Genomic DNA, 21,452 nt, shown 5'->3' with positions numbered 1-21,452 from the left:
AACATTGTTTAGATATTTACATGCACATATTAACTTCGATTTAAGCTGGGTACCGGACGACGAGATCGTTACAACAACAAGACTCGAATGCCTCGAGACAAAGTACAAAAACTATACGTAAGAATACCTTTTGTTCTTATTTAATAAACAACTGTGTCATAAATGCCCGACATTACGATAACTTACTGGAAACCGACGACGAGCTTAGAGAGCTAGAGTATCAAATAGACGTGAGAGTATTAGAGAGCACAAAAAAGACGATATTTCGACAGAACTATCTGCGTATAAGAAATATGGATGTATTAACACCAAGGTTAAAAGCGTGTGACAATGAAGCAAAATTAGGGGCAGTAATGTTCCTGTTAAGTCACATTGCCACACAGAACGCCATGTCAGTCGCAAGGTTAAGACATTTGCTCTCTTCGTTCATTTTCAACCTTAACTACAAAAAGAGAGGGCTAATATTATGCGGGCCATCGGATTCGGGTAAAACCTTTTTCGCAAATTTGTTATTAAATAATTTCCTACCCCACGAAATAGGATATTTCAACTGCCCGACGGGACCCTCGCCATCAGCCTTCATGTTACAGTCACTTTCAAATGCAATTGTCTACCGATGCGATGAAATGGTGTTCGAACACCTAGGGGTCATCCAGCAAATGAAACAACTGCTGGAAGGGAGTAAAACATTAACTACTGATGTAAAGTACAAAGACTCCCCGGCCATAGACCCCCATCCAACTCTTATAACGATGAATAGTTCGTCGAAATATGACATTTTAAAATGGCACCCGAGCGAGTACCAGGCATTCGAGAATAGGTGCACAATCTTGTGGTTCGGATGCCCGCTTACAAATATATTCACGCATGAGGAATTAGTAGCTGTTAGTGGATGTGGCGACGAACTATTATACTTACTTAGTTTATCGAAAACAACAAGGGAGATTAACGAAATAGACGTTTTGAATAAATTTAAAGAATATATTCTATAAAATATTTACAGTCTTATTTTTTTCTCAGCGGGTTCGTCTTCGTCAGTTAAAGGCGCTAAACTAACAAACATAGTGGAAAACGAAGGATAAAATATTTTCTGATAACTGTTTAAAAATGTAATTTGAGGGTTCCCCTTAACAAATGGATTAGCCATTCTCACAGTAGAATACATAGCATCTTTACCAAATCTAGACTGTTTAATCTTAGGTCGCTTGTATAAAGGGTTAACAGGGTAAACACGCGTTTGATCATAAGTCCAATCTTTATCAAATATCTGAATACGGTGTTTCAATCTTAAGCGCCCACGGACAGTAGTAGGCATAATGTCTTTTCCAATATAAGCAGGATCAATACAAAAATATAAACGTTCACAACATTTATTACCACTAAAAGGCATAACAGTAGGCAAATTGTTCCAATAGGTGTTATAAGTAGTTTAAACCATTTTATCGCCAGCGGCAATATCATAATTTTCTCGATTCTTAAATAATACGGAAGAATGATCAAACTCAGCATAAGGTTGCAAAAACACATCAAAACATTGCTCAATATTATAAGGTTCTTTAGGATCAGAACAATAAGGTGTAATGGGGGTATATATAGAATGCATATTTCCAGTATTATAAGAGGATTCGGGAATACCCTCTCTTTGAGTATACCATCGATCGATTTGAACAGGATAACGAACATCTTTGCAAGCTAAATCATCTTGAGACGTAATAGCACGACCAACAAGATTTTTAAGATCATAATTAGGCATATGAACATGACCCATACAATAATCGCAAGGATAGGTATTAATAACGTTCCATTTCTCGTCAAAGAAACCATTAGCTTTCTGACGTTCTATACTAGTATTAGTGTCAATAAACTGACCACCCCTATCAAGCGAGGTATCGGAAAATTTAAATTTAACAGCAGAATAAGGATCATTAAGAAGAAGCTTCATAGGTTTACGTAAACCGATATCATTATTCCAAACTACTTTAATAATAACTTTCTCAGCAACATTATTACGTTCGCTAAAACGAGGATCCTTAGTACTAATAACGTTGCCAAATCTAGTTTGAACAGGTTTACCATCTACACTATCGAAAAACAAAGAATTCTCTAATAACTTGATAGTAGGTAAGGGAGAGGGTTTCTTATCGGCAGATGACAATTTTAAATTAAATATTTTTGTAATATCGTCCGCATCAGCAAGGGGATACATCACATCAGATATCATTTGATCGCCTTCTACATCAAAAAACCTAAGTCCGATGTTAGACATTTCCAACGGCACGGAAGAATTTTGAGTTGTTTTAAGTTGATTTTCAACACGAACATCCATCACTTCACATTCAACTGACTTGTCAACATAAAATATACCACCAGAGGCCATCCAATATTGATCAATATTAGTCCACAAATTAGGATAATCAACAGGAAAATAATAAACACTTTGAACAGTATCATTAGTACAATCACAATACCAATATATATTTTGCTCAACACAATATTCATCATAAAATCCTTTACTACAGTCAAATCCTCTTTCGATAACGAAATCTGGCGATGCGCCCACTTCGTGATTCGGAGGTTGTTCGGCCATTACTTACGTGACTTCCGCGCTGAGACCAACCTTTTCTTCCTTTTGGATGAATAAATACTCTTCGGCTTGTCCGCACCATAGGCAGCAGCAATATCAAATGAATAATTTCCCCAAACCTTGTTTAATATAGCAGAGCTCTCCTTCACAACACTCCAAGGAAAGGCCATTTTGGGTAACTCGTCATAAAACTTAGGAAATTCATATGGTTGAAAATTATACTTAAACAGTTTCTTAGCAATATCAGCCTCTTTAATATAAGGCATTTCTTTAGGGTTATAAACATCAGCAACACCAGGTTTCAAACGCATGTAATCAGGCAAATCATCAGTAGGAACAGGTTGATAATCAGGATCATAATTCCAACCTTCGATACTTTCAGAGGCTGTACTAATATCACTAACATTCATTAATATCACTAAGATTCACTAATATCACTAACATTCACTAATATCACTAACATTAGTGGAATTAGAGTATACACTGCTAGTATTAAGAGAACTACTACGAGAATCAGAATATAACATATTCTCCAATATATTAGTAGGGCGGGTTTTACCCATTTCCTTTAAAGCAATATATTCAGTAGAACTAATATTATTTTTTGGCAATATGGCGTTTTTCAATATTTTCCTAACAGTTTCCTTAGCAATACCAGCAACAGCCTTAACATTTTTAGCAACATTAACAACAGTTTTAGGATTCAATGCACCAGTTAAACCAGTCACAACAGATTCAGCGATGCGAGCACTTTTTTGATCTTTAAAATTTTTTTTATTAACACCAAATATTTGATTGTTCCAACCAGGGGCCACTTGAAGTGACTGTTAAGGGTTGACCTTGTTTTGTTTAAACTGAGGTCCGTTGGCCTTGAAATTTGGAGGAATTGGAAAGTAATAATCGTCTCCCATCTGAAAACTGATTTGTATTTTTGCAACCGCAAATATTCCAAATATCACAAGCAAATAAATTGTGATCAATACATTCATTATACAAACTAGAACAAGCTGTTCTGCCACACCAATCGCAATGGGGAACAGACGCTAACGCTAACAACATTAAAAACATAATGATTAATAAGTGAACACGGCAGTGCTATTTATACAAATAAGGCCGTTATTGTAAACCATGAATAGTACGAAACATTTACAAATTCCTTACTAACCATCCATCCTCACCGACCATTATTATATATAACTATGAGATATTATTGCCATATTTTAGTTAATCGAAACCATCCCACCGACCACGTGGGATCCCACGTGGTCGGTGGGATGGTTTCTATTAACTAAAATATGGCAATATGGTCAACTATGAGATCCCATAGTAGGGCGTTGTTGGTCGGTAAGGAATTTATAAATGTTTCGTATTATAATGGGTCGGAAAAATAGGATTAGTTGTATATATATAGATTGGATGTATTATTCCTCTCAAAATGTTTATTTTAATATGATCAATTTAAGACAATAAACCAGTATCTATATCTCGAACACATTTTTTAATTTATTTTAATTTTTCTTCATTGATTTCCATCATTTGAACTCCATCAACAATTTGTAAAAATTTCAACATGTCTTGAAACAAAGCATTGCTCTCTTCTTTAATCAAATCCCAATTATTTATTTCCATGTTTTTATTAGTTAATCTAAAAAAAAAAAATACAATTGAACAGATAAATTACTAAAACTTTTGCTTAAAAATAAGCAAAAGTTAATAATTCTGAAAAGTTTTCTGTAATAATTTTTAAACTATATATTAATTATAAAAAAAACTATTCTTTTCCATTGCATTCATACCATCTATCGAAATTATTTCTATCGAATCCATATATAATTTTTCTGTATCACCACAAGCAAGCTGAATTTTAGAAAAAATTTCCAAATAAGTTTCTAATTTATTTAATGACATATTTTGAATTGCTTGCATAAAAGAGCTCTTCATAGCATTAAAATCTTCAAGCACATTACTAAATGAATTTGATTGAAAGTTTTCAACATAACCTAATATACTTGTTAAACGACGATATTGTTCTTGATCAAGTTGAAAAATAGTATCCCAAGCTTTTTTCTGAGGCCAGTAATTCATTTTTCTTAATTTTCTAAAAAAAATTACAGCAAATATAGCAAAAACATTGAAAAAAATTACTTTATTTTACATTTAATATACAAATTATTTTAAACCAAATATTCATTAATGTCTGCTTTTTTTATAAAGTTGCAATATCCATAACCAACATTTTCTTCATTTTTTGGTGGACGTTGGAAAGACACATTAATCTCAGTAATTTAACTTTTATTCATTTGTTTACCATTAGGTCCACATAGTTTAAATGTAATTACACGATTTATAAAAGGCTATTTGAATATAACATCATAAGGTGACGATCTCATTATAATATACAAACCAATTTCTTCTTCCTCATGGTTATCACATTTCATATTGATATTCATTTTCATTAAAAATTGATAATTTTTATAATAAAATGGCACACTATAATACACTTTGCTTTCATTTTTTAATTGCTCATTAAAATTTTCAAAAATCCATATCTTACTACCATGTCCATTATTATTGCGCATTTTTTCTAAAATGGATACTCGTAAATCTAAATTTATTGTTTTATCATTATACAAAGAATTGAATATAAAACTCGGATTGTCGGTATAAATGATAAATGTAGGTCTCCTATTCTCTGCAATTTTATCAGCCGTAATTTTTTACTAATCTAAAAAAATAAAAAAAAACTTATACAATATAAAAAAGTATTACAAAATTTTTTTTTCCAGTGGAACCAAAACCACCCTTTCTTTCTACATCTTTAATCATTGACGTTTTCACTTTACGACAAGAAAATCCATCAATTTCTATTACATTCTTTATAGCTTTAAATATTTTCACAAATCCCATTTGAGCAACAGCATCTCCACATTTAATAATATAATTTTCTTTCGAATGATTGATCAATACGACTTTAATTTCATCTTTATAATCAGGATCTATTATTCCTGGAGCGTTCAACACAACAACACCATATTCAAAAGCCATACCCGATTTTGAATATATGTGACCTACTAAATCTGGTTCTATTAAATCAATACACACTCCAGTGTTTACTTTGTTGTGGTTGAAGTATATAATCTTTTGTACTTCTCAAATCAAAACAAACGCTCTCTTTTGTTTCATAAAAAGACCATTCATGATAATCTTTTATTTCAACCTTTTTAATCTCTTTTGATTCATAAAAAGACCATTTTCTTGTTTTAATCATCTAAAAAATTATAAATACATACATTGTGTTTTTGTTCTAAAGAATCAACTACGTGTTCTCTTTTTTCTTTATGAGAAAAAATACAATTTTTACAAAAACTTAGATTACAAAAAAAACAATTAAAACAAAATAAACATATTTTTCCACAGTGACCAAACCAATAATAATAAAACTCAAACTGTCTTAAATCCTTTTTGTTTAATGCTCTGTTAAAAACTTCATTAATGTAGGGTAATGAAGGCACACTAGTATTAAATTCAGTATCAATCCACATATTTAAAAATAAGTCATCTATTTTTTTTATTAATTTTTTATTGTTATTTTCTACAACTGAAGATTTTTTAAATTTAACACTACCATTAAAATGTTTGTACTTCATTTTTACGATTTCCATTTTTGATTTTTCATAATATCTATTCTCTTCCATTTCCTTTTTTTGCATTCGAAACACATTTTTATATCTCACTGACTTCACCATAAGACGTTGTTGATTGAAAAAGTTTTTTTTCCCCTTTTAATATAAAATGGTAGTCATAACAACATAATCTCTTTCATTAAAATAGAATCAAAGTATCAAAGTACAAAGTTTAAAGTTCATCATACCACACTTTAAACTGTGAACTTTAAACTTGTACGACATATTTCACATTCTTTAAAAAAAACTTGTTTAGTTCTCGTTTTTTTTTAATCTCTTTTTTCAAGTCAAGCAGTATAAAAGGAGCTCATTTTAATTTAAAAATTTATTCCAACACAAGTGAACAAAATGTCAGAGTTCGAAGTTGTTTATTGCAACGATAACGCCTATGTCAAATTTGCAGAATTAGCTGCGGCTACTTTGTGGTTTATTGAATTTAAAGAAGAAAAAAATGTAAGAGATAAACAATATTCCACTGTTCCTCTCAAACCGCTGAAACAATTTAACTATGGTAAAAGAGAATTAATATACAAACCAAAAAATGAGGGCTGCGAAATATTACTACCATGGAAATACAGAGATATGTGCGATCTCAACAAAACAAATTATTTATTCAGGTCTGAACTCTAATTAACTAAAGACGACAACAAATTTAAAATGTTTAAAGGCGAAATTAATAATTAAGTTTTTAAATTTAATCATAACAAAATGACCAAAAAAGTATTGGAAAGTTTGATGGATAGTATGCAAGCAGCTCAAAACAGAGCCTATATGACAGTGGCTTACCCTAAAACCCTTATATTAAAAATTGAATTAAAAAACCTGTTTATAAATAAAAAACGTGTATTTTTCTTATCTGTTTTTTTATATAAAGGGTAAAAAAATAAATTCTAGTTTATTTTTGAAAGAGAAAATGACTAGCAAACAACTCGACGAAAGTCTCATCAAAGCTGTTTAACTTTTTTATCCAGATAATGAATTATATCCTATGTTGTTTGAATTTCAACATTTAAATAACACGTATGAAGAATGGCAAGATATTATATTATTTAAAAATTTTACCTTGGAGTTGAACTTGGAAGAAGAAAAATGGAAGGATTTGTATTATATATTTATAGCTAAAGACTATGAAAACTGTCTTCATTTGTTTGAAAAACCTTCTCGTCGTTATATGAATTTTGCAGAACAATCTGTCTCATGGAGAAGTAACATGTATGAAGTATGTCGCATGATTAACGATGATTTTTTAATTATAACAAAAACAACAGTAGAAAAACAACACGAAGAACTAAGAAAAAAACTAGAAGAGTTTATTAAAGTGTATAAACTTTATTACAAATCAAAAAACATTGAAAAGAAATGTACTTCATGGTAAAGCAAACTTAAACAGTCTTTAAAGTATTATTTTTTATTTCCTTATCAATCTAACAAATGGGACTATGATAACTTGAAGAAAATTTGTAAAATATTAAAAAACGTCTATCCAGCTTGCTTGAACCAACCGCCTTGCTTGTCGTTCAATGATAAAGTTTTTCATAATGCCTAATACACCATTTATACACCTGCTCCTATTTATGAATATTTTATAGAAAAAAAGTACACCAAGGAGATAAAGTTTACATTTATAAAGCCTTTGAACGTTGTAATTTTCAGGAAAAAAGTTTAATAGAAATGTTCCCTATTGCTCAATGGTTTTTTTCTTTAAAAGAAACTTTATCATTTCAATGGTATTATACAGAAAAGAGGACGATGTTTATAATTACAATACTAACGAAATAGTATCGAAACAACCTATACACAAAAACACTAATTATACCAAATATTATGTGACTGCGAAAGAAAGATTATAAACAAGACATTTTTTTGATTTTTTATTTTTTTCCATATCAAAAAGTTGATATAAAGGTTTATTTATTTTAAATATCTTGTTAAAACATTCACAAGTGTCTTTTTTTAACACGTGTACGTAACGAATATTGTCTTTTATAAAATTAATAAAACTTTCGTATTCAGCAACACTACATTCTGTATATAGTTGTATGTTACCAGCTTTAAAAAAACCATTAACAAAATCTTCTAAATAAAATGAAAACACAAATGCTTCATATTTTGGAAAGTGTTCATGAGTATGTTTTTCGTGTAGCTATGTTGATAGTGTTCTAAACATAAACTTTCATTGTTAAAATAAGTAGGTAGTTTAATAATTTTTGGAAATAGTAATCTGTTTAAACCAAATGTATATATTTTCTGCTCTTTCATTGTACACAATACATCTTTCTCCATGTTGCCACCTATATAAATCACGAGATTGTGTTCGAATTTTGAAAATATTGCTTTTAAGTAATCTACAACAGAGCTACAAAATATGATTTTGCTGGTATATTTAAAAGTAGGATAATACTCTAATTCGTGAATATAATTCAGACAATATAAAAATACTTTTTTATCTTTGTCTTTTAAGTTTCCAAACTTTTCACAAGGTATTACTTGTGTATGAAAAAAAAAAATGAATCGCGTTGATAGCATCATTAAAAAAATTCATAACAATTGCGCAGTGTCTAAAAGATACAAACATTATGAAAACAAGTCAGGAAATTCTTCACCTTCATCTGATCATGAAGAAGAACATTATACAGATAAAAAATCATTTGATTTTTTATCTGTATAATGTTTAGGGTGAAACATAGTGTCACCCTGACACAACCTTACTTAATCTATCTTTACTTTGTCTTAGTCAGCCGCCTTACTTGTGTTTTTCTTATAGTGTTTATTTGTATACGGCCGTATTTAATCTTAAATACTTAGTCTTTACTTAACTTACTTAGTCATGCCTAATTTCCTTTACCTGCTAACTCACACACTCGTTCACTCACTTGTTCTCACACACTCATACTTTTGCCGAGTATTTCTACCCAACGCTCGCAGAGTATTTCTACCGAACGTTCTAAACCTTTCTAGTACTTTCGCCGAGTATTTCTACCCAACGCTCGCCGAGTATCGCTACCCAACGTTCTAAACTTTTTAAACATTACAAACATAAAATGATATGATATGCCTTAAGCGAGATTTGAACAAATATTTAAATTAAAAAATCTAGAAAAAGACGCTGTAGAAAAAGACGGAGAAAAAAATGAAATAGATTTTGTCGTTGAAAGACTTGAAAAAGATATAGAAAAAGACGATAAAAAAAAAGATAAAAAAGTAAGTTTTTTTTTTATTTTTTTCTAAATAAATAATATCATATATTCTACAAGTATTTTATCTTTTTTAGAAAAATAAAAGAAATAAAAAAAAAAAAATAAGAAGCGCAAAGAGGTTGCAAAATTATTTATTAAAAAATAAATTGTAAATACATTTTTATTATAAATATATTATTTGTTTCAATTTTTTCGTCTTGTTTGCCTCTTTTAATTGATGTTTAATATCGACATAAGATTCGGCAGTATGAACCCAGCGCTTTATTCTTTTACCAACTCTTCCAAGTTTACGGTTTGTTTCTTTATTTATATTTATATCTGTTATTTGGTCTTTATATCTGTTATTTGTTCTTCGTAAACAAGATAGTATTCTTTTACAATTGCTCGGTAAATACTGACTGTCAGTCTGTGTCGATGGTGAAATCTGTTTTGTACTCGTTTGAGTTAGAACTGCTTTTTTTGGTCTTGGAACTGTTGTTTTGGTACGTGCCATACTGACAGTGTTTAATGATCTAGGAGTATACCTTATTTTTTTTTAGGCATTTTATAAAAAAATGATATTTTTATATTTATATATATTTTATTTATTAGAAAAAAATATCATAGTATTTATATCTAAATAAACCTAACTATATTTTAGTTATAACAATGAGATATATTACAAATAATAAAATACAGTATGAACTCTTCAACGATAGTCTTAATGATTAATTTTATATCATGGTAAAAAAACGTGCAATTAATCAAGTCTTTGCTTACAACCCACAAAAAGGTAAGTGATTTATGGTTTACATAAAAAATAAAAAAAATATTTTTTATAATACTATTTTTTTCTTATACATGAAGAATTACAAAGACTACAAAATTTTAGAATTTTTGTAGAAAATTATGTCCGTGAAAATAGAGAAACAAGACTTTCCCACTGGGACTACTCGCCGCGTAAGTTTAACTTGGTACTTTTTTTTATTTATAAAAAAATTGTAAAAATTTTTTTAATATTCTCTCTCCTTTTTTTTTTAGAGAGTTCAGACTCAGAACAACAAGATTATTAAAAACTTTTTTTGTAAATATATTTTTTAAGAAAAAAATTATTTTGTTATTGTTTTTTTTTGTTTATATTTATTTTGTTTATATTCTTTTTTTTGTTTATTTGGATTTTAAGTTATCTTTTTTAATACAATAGAAAAAAATGTACAAGCAAATTATAAATATTATTTCAAAACAATTGAATCACCATTGGAAACAATTAGCGATTGATCTCCGATTTAAAAGAAACATTATTAAAAAAAATTATGTGGATTATATGAAAAACTTTGACAAAATCAAAAAAATTTTATTTCTTTATTTGACACAACATAAAGACAAAAAAAGAGCTATAAAACATTTATATTCGATTTTAGCAAAGTGGGAAAACAACGATAAAGAACTGTTATATAAACTATCACACTGTAAATTATTTTTAGTAAATTATTAATTGTTTTATGTAATTTTTTAGCAAAAAATAAAAAATGAATATTTTACGAATGAAACTCAAAATCACAAAAGATTTCAAAAGTCGATGGGAAACAGTTGCAGAATATAGAGTATAAAAAAAATGATCTAGAAGTGATTCGTCATGATTGTTATTCTACTGAGGACAGAATGTATCGAGTATTAACTTTGTTGTTTCAAAAACATTATTCAGAAATGGACGCAGTAAAAGCTTTATACGACATGTTTTGGTATTGGTTATTGGACCTGTCAACTGTCAATGAAGCAAATCAAAAACTCTTAAATAATATAAAAGAAAGCATGACCCTATTACAAAACGTTATATTGCAATAATTCTTTTGTAAATTAATTTTTTTTAATTTTTTTAGCAAACTAATATATTAAAAAATGAATCAATATATCAAAAAATGCGGATGGTAAGAATATGAACTTGTATTTTTTTATTTTTTTTTATACACTTATTTATTTCTCTTAGTTATGGCGAATGTATCAACGAGACAACTATTTGTTACCACAAAGAAAAGAAAGAAGAAAAAGAGATAAAAGAGATGATGGACATGGAAGAAATGACAGAAGAATTTATTTATTATTAAGAAAATTTATTTAGAACAATTACTCGAAGATGTAGAAGAAATGGAAGAATTTGATTACATTGAAGAATTAAAAAAACAAATGTTAGATGAAGAAGTAGAAAAAGAAGTAGATCAAATAGAAAAAGAAATTCACGAAATTTTAGATGAAATGGACATAGAACAATATCATTGATGTTATTAAAAAAATGGATGATTTGATTGAATTAACTTTGTAATTTATTTTTATTTTTTGTAAATATGCCTTTTTTTTAGGCAACTAAAAAATAATGAATAATAATGATATGTTTCCTGGTTTTGTCGATATTTTAGAAGAAGAGCTAGAAGAAGTTGAAAATATCTAGAAGAAGTTGAAAATATTTAGAAGAAGTTGAAAATATCTCATTTCTCAATGAATACGATGTTAATTTAAACGAACACGTACTGTTAGACATTGAAATGGACGAATTTTTTTTATTTAATCTAGTTGCCATGTTTATCAATACTTTATATTTAATCATTCTTTTTTGTTTTTTTAAAAAAAAGACTTGTGTATTTTTTATTATTTTGTTTTTTTTATGTAAATAAATGTTCTTTTAGCAACAAATAAATAAAATGGACAAATTTCCATGTTGGCTTTGTGATTTGACTATAGAACAACTCATGGATCATTAACTCAAATGCACCAAAGACAAATTTGAACAAGTGAACTTTCATGACTGTTTTACATGCAAAAAAAAAGTAAAAGATTTATTAAATCATGAATGTGATTACGAAGTTCTCGAAATGGGACCAAAAATTTGCTTTTTTTGTAATACTGTTGTTGATGACAACTACTATGAACACTCTGTTATTTGTTTTCATCATTATAAAGATCAACAAAATCAGCATATGGAACAAATTGTTCAAGATGGAAAAACAAACTGTATATTTGGGTAATTTAGATGTATATTTGGGTCTTAAATTACTTTTTTAATATGGAGGTCTTGGAAATAAATTTCGTCTTACAATCAAACGGGAAAAATCAATGTCATCTGCGCTCATTTTATTGTCAACTTTTTTTTTGTCTTTAACTTTTTTTGTCTGCGCTCATTTTTTAGTCTTTAACTTTTTTTGACTTATTGTCTTGTATTTTTTTTTACTTCAATTTTTTTTTTTGACTTGTATTTCTTTTATGTCTTTTTTTTTACAAGACAAAAAACAAGACAAAAACCCTGACACAACCTTACTAATTCTATCTTAACTTTGTCTTAGTAGGCCCTACTTACTTATGTTTTTCTTATAATGTTTATTTTCATACGGCCGTATTTTATCTTACATACTTAGTCCTTACTTAACTTACTTAGTCCTGCCTGATTTCCTTAGTCTGCTTATTCACACACTCGTGCGCTCACTCGTTCTCACATCACTCCACAAACTCACTAATTCTTTCGAGTTAGTGTTCACTAATTCTTTCGAGTTAGTGTTCACTAATTCTTTCGAGTTAATGTTCATCAATTCTTTCGAGTTAATGTTCACTAAATCTTTCGAGTTAGTGTTATTACCATTGAACTTTCTATACTTTCTAGACGCACTCAATAATTCTTTCGAGTTAGTGTTCACTAATTCTTTCGAGTTAGTGTTTTAACATTGAACTTTCTATACTTTCAAGACACACTCACTAATTCTTTCGAGTTAGTGTTCACTAATTCTTGCGAGTTAGTGTTTTTAACATAGAATGATGTAATGCCTTAAGCGAGATTTAAACCCACGGCGGGTAAAAGTCATGGCGTTTGAAACATAGTGCGGAATGCGAATGCACTATGCTACGTCAACGTGATGTTTTATGGAGTTTTGTATTCATTTAAATTATTAATTTTGCGCTTCACGTAGAGTTTTTTTCTTCGCAGTGTTTTTAAGAAGTTGTTTACTCTATTTTTTTAATCTCTTTAATCTTGTTCATAAAAGCGTTATTAAAACTTTGTAAATTTGACTAACATTACACAGCATTTTTTTTTCATTGCATAAAGTTACATCACTTTGTCTTTTATACAAATTAATCTGTAGAGATTAAATCAAACGTCGAGAACGCGACTGATAAAACGCTTCAAGAATATGGAAGAGCAATAGTTAGAATTTAACGTTAACGATATAACTGTGAGTGAACCGAATGTTTTAAAAGACGAACCAATTCTTATTGAAGACAACGAGGAAGTTTAGGAAAATCTATTTAACTTAAAAAGTATAGATAAAGAAAAAATAGACGAAAGAAACGATGCTGAAATAGATTTTACAGTCAAAAATCAAAAAAAAAAAAAGTTGTTTTTTACTATTTTCTTTTAAATATATAAATTTATGTGCGTTTTTTATAAGAATTTTTATATTTTTTTTTAGAAAAGGAGTTAATCGCAAGTATTAGCGACGAAACGCAAAAAAAATTGGCTTATTTACAAGGACGAATAAAATATTTGTTATAAATTTATTTTACAATACATTATTTCTATTTTTCCGTCTTGTGTTTGCTTCTTTTAATTGATGTTTAATATCGACATACGATTCTGCAGTATGAACCCAGCGTTTAATTCTTTTACCAACTCTTCCAAGTTTACGGTTTGTTTTATTGTCTTCATATCTGTTATTATTTCTTCGTAAACAAGATAATATTCTTTTACAATTGCTCGGTAAATACTGACTTTTAGTCTGTGTCATTGTTGAACTCTGTTTTGTACCAGTTTGTGTTTGAACTGCTTTTTTTGTTCTAGGAACTGTTGTTTTTGTACGTGCCATATTTACAGATTTTAAGGATCTAGGAGTATACTTTATTTTAGGCATTTATGAAAAAATGATATTATTTTATTCATATATATTTTTTTATTTATTACAAAAAAATACGCTATTTATATGTAAAGTAACCAAGTTCAAATTATATTTTAGTAAAAAAATGAGACATAACTATTAATAAAGTTAAATATGAAATTTTCAATGATAGCCTCTTAGATCAATTTTACATAATTCAAAATGGCAAGAAACGACACGTCAACCAAGTGTTTGCATACAACCTACAAAGCGGTAATTTATTCTTGCTTTACACATAAAAATAAAAAATGTTTTATTATAATACTATTTTTTCTTATAGATTTAGAACTACTCAAACGTGATTTCAAAAATTTCCTGAAGTTTAATAAATCGAAACAGAGAAGTAGGACCTTCTCACTGGGACTATTCCCCACGTAAGATTGAACTTAATTTTTTTATTTATAAAAAAGTGTTAACTTTTTTTTAATACTCTCTCTTCCTTTTTTAGAGAGTCCTGATCCCGAACCAGAAAATGTTTAAAACTTTTGTAAATATATTATTTAGAAAAACATTTTTTTATAGTCTTTTTTTTTGTTTATATTCTTTTGTTTATATTCTATTTTTTATATACGAAATGTATTTTATTATACCTTAGAAAAAAATGATGAATAAAATAATAAATATTATTGCAAAAGAACTTAATGCTCATTGGAAACAATTAGCGATATATTTAAATTTCAATAGAAACCATATTAAAATAATCGACGAAAATTATAAAAAAAACTTCGATAAAATAAAAAAAAATTTAATTCTTTACATAATACAACACAAAAACAAAAAAAAGAGCAATAACTCATTTATATTTGTTTTTGTTATTCACCTCCTCAAGGCCACATCAGATGAGGAGGCTACTTAATAGTGGTTTATAACACTCTTTCAACTCTATAACTACGAAACACGAACCTTGACGAACAAGGTTCGTGACACGAATGAAAGACACGAATGAAAGAATGCACAGAGTCCTAACTTTATTATATCAAAAACAAGGTTCAGAAATTGAAGCAGCACGTGTTTTATATGACGCATTATGGTATTGGTCGTTAGACATTTCAACAAAAGAAATTAATCTTGAGTTTATAAACAATTTAAAAGAAACTATGGCAATGTTAACAAACTTTATATTACAATAATCTTTTTTTTTGTAAAATAAACTTTTTCTTTTTTTTAGCTAACAAATGTATTAAAAAAATGATTAAATATATCAAAGCTTGCGGATGGTAAGAATATTTATTTATTTGTATTATTATTTTTTTATATATTTTTTATATATTTTTTATTTTTTTAGTTATGGAGAATTTATAAATGGATTTACCATTTGTTATCACGATTTGTTTAAAATAAGGAAGAATAAAAGAATATTGAAGAAATCATGGATATTGAATGACCGAAGAAAATTATGAAAAATATTCAGAAGAAATGCACGAAGAAGATTGTGAAAAATTTTTAGAAGAAATGGAGGAAAATGAATACATTAAAGAACTAAAAATACAAATGCAAGAAGAAGAAATAAAAAAAGAAATAGAACAAGGAAAAAAAGAAATACACGAAACTCTAAACGAAATAGATTTAGAACAATATATAATGGAAGTGATTGATAAAATGGACGATCTGCCTAAACTGTATTTATAACTTGTATTAATTTTTTAAATATAATTTGTTTTTAGCAAAACTAAAAAGTAATTACTAATAACGATGATAATTTTGATGATATGTTTCCTGATTTTGGTGTTGTACTAGAACAAGTTGAAAATGTCATATTTAACGATTTATTCCATGATAATTTGAACGAACACGTGATTTTAGACATTGAAATGGACGATTTTTATTTTTACTTAATCTCCTTGTTATGATTATTAATTTTTTATATTTGTTAAATCTTTTTCGTTAAAAAAGAATGAGTGTATTTCTTTCTCATGACATTTTATATAACTTTTTTTTAGCAACTAATAAAAATGTCTAACAACATATATCCATGATGTTTTTGCGATGAAGAACTTACTTAAGAAAAACTCATGGAACACCAACTAGAATGTTCTACAAACCAATTCTCTCACGAATGTTTTACATGTAAGAAAAAAGTTCAAGATTTATCAAACCACGAATGTGATTATGAACTTCTAGACATACAAAAAAAATGCTTTTTTTGTAATACCGCAGTTGATAATCGAGACTACTATGAACACTCTGTAATCTGATTTCAATTTTAAGAAAAAAACAAAAAAACAAATATTTTGAACAAATTATACAAGACGAAAAGAAAAATTTAAATTATTTGAATTTTTCTATTAACCATATCATGGGTGGAATGAAAAATCATCAAGAAATTGCCAACAGTAAAGAAATTGCCAACAGTAAAGAAATTTTGAACAAACAAAGAGTAGACGATCAAGAAAAAAACTAAAAGAAGAAAATACTAAACTACTTCAAACATTTGAAGAAATGAAGAAAGAAATGATAGAATTAAAAAATCTTGTATATGGCAACATGTTAGCAAATCAAGAAGATATACAAAATCTCAAACAAGAAACAATAATACTAATTCAAATTGTGGAAGAAAACTGTATAGAACTCTTAGCATTAAAAAAACAACTCAGCAAACAAAAGAAATACAACACATCTTTAAAGACACACAAATAATCAAACTCGATCAAATGAATCTAAGACTATTGTCAGATAAAGCTTTTTATTCACAGCCTGTTTACACACCAGAAGGTTATCATTATCGTATGAAAATTTATACTCGAAGTACAAACGTAAATAATGTAGGCATTTACTTCCAATTATTGCGAGGAGACCTTGACGATGCTTTAAAATGGCCTTTCACCAAAAAAGTAATTTGCACTCTAAGAAAAGATAAATTTTTTGCTCACCCTATCGTTAGTGAAAGTTATGTCCATAATTTAAACGAAAGTTCTTTTAATAAACCTACAGAAAAATCGCTGTTGGATTACCTAATTTCATTTCTCAAGAAGAACTGAAACAATTTATTATTAACAATAATTTATTTATCACGATTACTATTTAATAGTATATTTATGTAAAAAAATTGTCATTTTTTCTATTTTATGTAAAGATTTTTTAATGTAATGATTTTTTATACATTAAAAATTATTTTTTTTAAGATTAACTAATAAAAACTGAATTCAGTAGAGATTTTCAGACGAATAATTCTCGAACTCACTTATGACAACGTTAGAAGTATAAGATTCATGTTGAGAATCCCATTTGGTATCAAAGAAAATTTAAAAACTTCGATGGATATCATGGAGTATATCAAAGATAACGTTATAGAAGATGAGCATGGCAATGTTTATAAAACTTTAGAGAGCAAATTGGAATTTTTACTTAAAATGTGTAAAGTAATTCATCGAATAGACATTATTAACAAATATAAAAACAAAATACCACATCTACCTACTTATGAAGAAAGCACGATTTATTCTTCAATTTTATCCAAGTGCAGTCGTCCACGCCAAACAAGAAGAACTTTGGAATTTTTATTACCCTTTACCTGAACCACCTGAAGCACCTGAATGTGTGCTCAAGAACCTGATTCCAACTAGTACTTTTTTTTTGAATTTGTTATTTTTTTATATTTGTATTTTTTTTAGATTACTAATTAAAAAAATCGCCATGGGAAGCAACTGGGGTAATATTGCTAGAATAATAGAATTGGAATTTAGCTCATTACACCAATTTCTATATGAACGATCAAAAGAGAAGAAAAGATGTTCAAAAATAAATAATCGACATATCAGCAACGTAAATAACAGTCGTTTCAGATATTTGAAAAACATTTATTCTCACATTGAAAACTTTGAACACGAAACCTAATTAGGTTTAATCTACGCGAACGTCATTTTTCTCATTATCTTTTTCATTATGACGATAATAGATTAGATAACTTGAACAAATTTACTCTTGAAAATCAATCTAAGTTAACCTTGAAGGATTTATGTAAAAGAACCTTGGGTCATCAAAGAATCCTAAATGAATTTGACCAATTACAAAATAAAATCTTCTTTATATTCGATAGAACCAAACTACGACACACCAAATGGAAAAATGGAGATGTTATTAGAAAATTATTTTATGGTTATGAAATCACATCTTTTATGAATACATTAAAGAAAAAAAGAAACACTATTTTTTCATCTTCAAAGACACAGTTTATTTTATTTACTTTTTACAGAAAATTCGTATTTAGCTGATCCAAATAAACAATCAGAAGCTCATTTAATGAAAGAGTTATATCATTTAATATTAGAATATATAAACTGGGCAAAGAAACAATATTTTTATTTTACAGAGCACTGTTTTATATTTACATATTAATATTGGAAATCAGTTTTTTTAATATTTTTTTTCCAGATAACTAATAAAAAAATTAATGGATGCAAAAAAGAAAATTCAAAGGAAAAGTTTTGAAGAATTCAATTAGTCAATATGAAAATTTGGTATGGTTTTGTCCTCATTCAAGATTATCATTGAAACATGAAAAAATCCCAACCTTAAAAGATTTATGTAAAAGACAAATGGCATTTAGCAGAATGCGACTACAAGTGAAATTATTTCAAAATGAACTTGCGACTGTTTATCCCTTTCGAATATTACGATACAGAATATATTATTTATCATCGACCGTTTTATTTACCAACAGAATATGGTCCACGCTTTTTATTACGAGAACAATTAGATTTTTTTTTACGGACAAGTTAATTTTTTATATCTAATACTTGAATTTTTTATTCTCATTATTTTCTACATTATTTAAGCAATACGATCAATTTTACATTTTATTAAAAAAATATATAGAATGGGCTACAGAACAATATTATTTTATTACGAGACAAAAATGTATTCGTGTTAATGATATTAATTTATATTTATAGCTAAAAACTAATAAAAAAAATGAATAAAAGTGGATACGGAAAAAAAAAATGAACAAAAAAGTTCGAAACCAAATGAAAGGTATTTTTCTTTTTCTTTTATGAAAATAAAAAACTTTTTTTTTTTAATCCTTTTTTTTTTTTTTACAGCAATGTACCCCTACTTTTTAAAATGAAGAAAGAAGCTCCGAAACATTCTCGTTTAATAAATCAGAGATATTTTGCGTTAAAAAATGTGACATGTGTCAAAGTTGCCAGATACAAAAAAAATATATATTTTTTTTTTATTAGAGTATATATTTTTATTATTATCTCTTTTTTTTATTCCTATTTTATTGCTACATATTTTATTAATATTTTATATATCTTTATACTAACATTTTTTTCATCTTTTTTCAGATAAAAAATTAATAATATTAATATTAATGACGAGTGGGAAAGCGAACTTAGCAAAGAACCTTTTGAAATTTATTTTGAATATTAATGACGAGTGGGAAAGCGAACTTAGCAAAGAACCTTTTGAAATTTAAATTAAAGACACGAAATTAAAAGGCCTAAGAGGGGTTTAGATTTTGAAATGTTTAAAACACGAATTAAAGTTTGTAAACAAAAAAATAAAATATCCAGAAAAAAAAGAAGAATGGATATGTGACGCTCTCCATTTAAACTAAATTGTAAATTTTTTTATTAATAAAAGTTTTGTAAGTTTTTATAGTAAACTAATACAATGTGTGGAAATTGTGATTGTCTCGTTGAAAACACTATCGTATTGTCGTACGAAGAAGTACAATTTATCTTGGAACATCCTGAAACATATAACAAAACATTCCTGGAAGAAGTCGACATTTATCGACACTATATCAGCATCGGTAAACGATTTTAACCAAACATGACTTATGAAAATTTTGTAAAAAAGAACTGCCCTATTTTCAAAGAAGAAAAAAAATCTCTATTAAAACTTTATTGTAACACTATTTTTTTGTTAATAAATTTTTTTCACACCTATACCTATTTTTTATTAGCAAAGGCGTCAGGGTGCATTGACCATAAAATTTTTTACACACCACCGAGGTCTCTTAAATTTTTTTTAAAGACTTTTTTTTAGCGAGGGCGGGTCTCTGAACGCTTTTTTCCAATATTCATCTATCATCAAGTGATGACATTGACTCGATTTGAAAAAATAAAGTTGTTTCTTCATTGAAATGATGACATGCAGCGTCCAGAAAACTGTACTGACAAGCTTTACAAGATACGCCCGATCGTAAACATGTTGAAGGAATCTTTAATTAGCCTGAAACATGAAGAAATTATGTGTATTGATGAACAAGTTGTTCCTTTCAAGGGAAGATCCTCGTTGAAACAATACAATCCTCAAAAACCTAAAAAGTGGGGTTAAAAGTTTTATATCTTGATTAGAATTGATGGACTTGTTCATAATTTTGAAATACATTCAGGTTCAATTGATGTTTGTTAAGGACAGCCTGATTTGAAAGCATCTGGAAATATTGTGATGCACTTGTTAGTAAACGTACAAAGGCATAAATGGCATAAATGGCACTAACTGTTTTTTGACAAATGGTACACTGGATTGGAACTGCCATCAGGGTTACCTCAGTTGATAATGTTGAGCTTCGCACTGAGAAATGGTTTGATTGAGATTTTTTTTGTTTAGAAATATACTATTTTATTACATTTTTGTCTTTTCTTATTCTATTTTATTAACTTATTTTGTTGGTAATATTTTTATAACTTTATGCTATAACTTTCATCTTTTTAGATTATAATGACAAATTTAACTAATAATGATGCTGTAAAAGAAATATGGAAAACTGATGATGATATCAAACCTTTGGAACTCGCCATCCCTCCAAAAACAAAAAAGAACAAAAAAAAAGGATTAACTTCATACAATGTTTTGAAAATGGTTATAATAAAGAACTTAAAACATCATATCCAGAAAACGAAGAATGGATTTGTGATGCACCACCCTTTGAATTCAAATTGTAAATTTTTTATATTTTTTACTAATAAAAATTGTAATGAAATTTTTTAGCCAACTAATACAATGTCCAAAAATTGTGGATGTCTCGTTGAAGACACGATTGCATTGATGCCTGAGAAAGTACTATTTATCATGGAACATGCTCGAAAATATAACAAAACTATCCTGGAAGAAGTTAACATTTGTTGTCATTATATTGTTG

This window comes from Hydra vulgaris, chromosome 12 (genome assembly GCF_038396675.1).
Source record: "Hydra vulgaris chromosome 12, alternate assembly HydraT2T_AEP".
Lineage (NCBI taxonomy): Eukaryota > Metazoa > Cnidaria > Hydrozoa > Anthoathecata > Hydridae > Hydra > Hydra vulgaris.
This window is presented reverse-complemented; position numbering follows the sequence as displayed.